The sequence below is a fragment of the Salvia miltiorrhiza genome, chromosome 1 (assembly GCF_028751815.1).
Source record: "Salvia miltiorrhiza cultivar Shanhuang (shh) chromosome 1, IMPLAD_Smil_shh, whole genome shotgun sequence".
Lineage (NCBI taxonomy): Eukaryota > Viridiplantae > Streptophyta > Magnoliopsida > Lamiales > Lamiaceae > Salvia > Salvia miltiorrhiza.
The window spans coordinates 7,664,408-7,667,077 of record NC_080387.1 but is presented as its reverse complement, the minus strand read 5'-3'; the positions used below and the strand labels follow the sequence as shown (position 1 = coordinate 7,667,077).

Genomic DNA, 2,670 nt, shown 5'->3' with positions numbered 1-2,670 from the left:
CAGTCTCGCACGTCACCACCAGCTGCTCAATCTGGAAAAGGTTTTGAAAACAATTGCAGGGCTAAGTACTAGTGTACTCAGTGGGTTGAGCCATTTAAAAATATTTTAAAAATCATTTACTGAAAAAGATAATTCATGCTTTAAACAGTACAACACATAATGTTTTTAAAACTACTCATTCCATGCATACTAAAATAATCTGAGCTCATATTTTCCTGACCATCTATTGGGCGTGCTATCTACAATTGGTTGTCACCGAATCTCTCGAGACAACAGGTTCTGGTGTACGTACACAATTCTGGTTAGCAGAGCTAACACTGTTCTCGTTGGCGGAGCAAACAAAGTTCTAGTATAAGCAATAACCAATAAAGAGCAAAAATATTTTAATCATGAACCATCAACTTTAACATTTCATAAAAACGAGCTTATTAGCTCAAACATACATTTCGTTAATAAAGCCTCACCTGATTTGAGACAATCCAAACAATTTAACTCAGCTGATCAAGAGCCTGAATATCCTCTTCTGTAGGACCTACAAGATAAGTTCTCAACTTAAACTCATAGTCCTAAAATCAAGTTTAACCTTCATGACTTGTCATCATTTTCTAACTAGATTCGCAACACCCGGGTTTTCAAAAATTCAACATAAAACTTGAAAATCATTTTTCTTGGCTAAGGGTTTCAATAATACCCTTGCTCAAGCTTTTATTTTAAAACTCAATTTAATCATAATTGCTTTTATGTAAAATGTATAACGCAAATTCTTTTAATGCTTTAAAACACATATCTCAGTAATTACATCCAATACATATGCATATGCAATCATATTTAAATAATTAATTAAACTCAATTAAGAGTCTAATTAATTAATTTAAACAAATCAATTAATAAATAAGTAAATTCATGGCCCAATTAGTAATTTAATAAGAGGCCATCTTCGTGCAAAAACGCAGCCCAAAAATATAATCAATAGCCCAAGTTATAAAAATGCAGTCCACTTTATTTAATTAGAGGCCCAATAACTGGAGCCCAACCCAACTCATCAATCTCTCTATCTTTCTCACTCTCTCGTTCATCCCCCTCATACCATCCCTCACCAAAATCCCCAAATCAGAAACCCTAGCTTCTCCCCCCTACGATTTCCGGCGAGATTACCGCCGGAACCACCGCCTCCTTCCCCTCTCGCTCTTCTGATCGACAGCCACGGTCAGCCGGACCACCGCCATCACCGCCTCCCTCATCCTCTCTGAGATCGCCTCCGCCCCTCTCCTTGACAGACGAACAGCAGCAGCCATCGGCCACCACCGTCGTCGATCTCCCATCTCTGGACCACCGATCGACCTCAAAGGCAGAGACCGCCATTGCTCGCTCCGCCGAACAGCTCCGCTGTCCAGCCGCCTCTCCTCTCTCTCTATCGACGGGCAACAGGAGCTACCAGCCCGCCACCACCTCCGGTCCTCCCTCCTTTCTACCTCGACTCCAATCCGTCCTGACTCACAACAGCAACAACATCTCAGAACTCACGCCCACACACACACACAGTGCATAGATACACCTTCCTTTTCTTTTCTTTAATCCAATTTGTGCTAATTCTAAATGTAGAAGGAAGAACATTTTATGGAACTCATTTTTCAGAAAATAACAAGGTATGCATGCTGATTTCTGTGACATATAATTGTGTGTATATATAATATGTGTGCGTATCCTCTGTGAATTGTGCAGTCCTAGTTAGTGTAGTTAGTGTTGATTCTGTATATGAACATGTCATCGGTGTTGGTCTTCTTTATAAAATGAATGACTGATTTTTGAGTGTATATGTGAGTTGGTTTACCTCTTGTGAAAATAGATTTTGGTTTCTCGAAAGTATAGCTAAGAATGGGTTGCAGATGAACTGTTGATTAAGTTTTGGAGTTGTTGTTTCTGAACAGAAATGCAGATGATTCTGGAGAGTGGTTGAGGAAGAATTTTAAGTGTAAGAAGTTCTCTGTACTAAGTGTGAGGAGATTTTCTTACTGACCGAGGGGCGAAGAACTCGGATAGACTATGGTGGTTTTATAGGGCGACGTGGAAGTGCCCCATTCATATAAATTTTTACTCATGAACTGTAGCTTGTTTGCTTGAAAAGGAAATTCTTAAATGGTTATAAGAATTACATCTATTATATAATAGGATTAAGCCTTAACCTATGTGGCATATCTAAAATCTCACCATTTCAAAATTTACCATATATAATCTTCATCATTTATTAATTAATTAACTATTACATTCCATATAAAGATTCATTAATTATAATAAATATAATTAATAATAAATGTATATATATAATAATATTAACATTACATATAATATAAATTAATAAATTTTATTATTTATTTTTTCTAGATAAAAATTAGATTTACATGTCTGATAAGAAAAAAAATTATAATCTATATACGATAAATTATTTTAATTGAATGTTAGTGATTAGATGTATATTTGTTATATATTTCTCAATAGCGTACATATTATATGTATATGTTGCAATATAATTTGTATGAATATATATATATATAATTTTTATATTCTTAATTTTCAATAAAATTAATTTTAAATTAAGTTTGAATTGAGACATGCACGTATATGTAAATTATAAACGGGTCTGCTCATTGATTTACATGTTTGCATAATAAG

The 2,670-nt window shown here is 35.1% G+C and overlaps 1 long non-coding RNA gene across 1 annotated transcript; it reads left to right on the top strand.

Moving 5' to 3' along the window:
• The first annotated feature begins 325 nt into the window (after positions 1 to 325).
• On the top strand, positions 326 to 2,166 carry LOC131006463 (uncharacterized). The gene is made up of 2 exons (XR_009095533.1): positions 326 to 1,646; positions 1,929 to 2,166. It is a non-coding gene; the product is annotated as an uncharacterized LOC131006463 (long non-coding RNA).
• Positions 2,167 to 2,670: the final 504 nt, after the last annotated feature.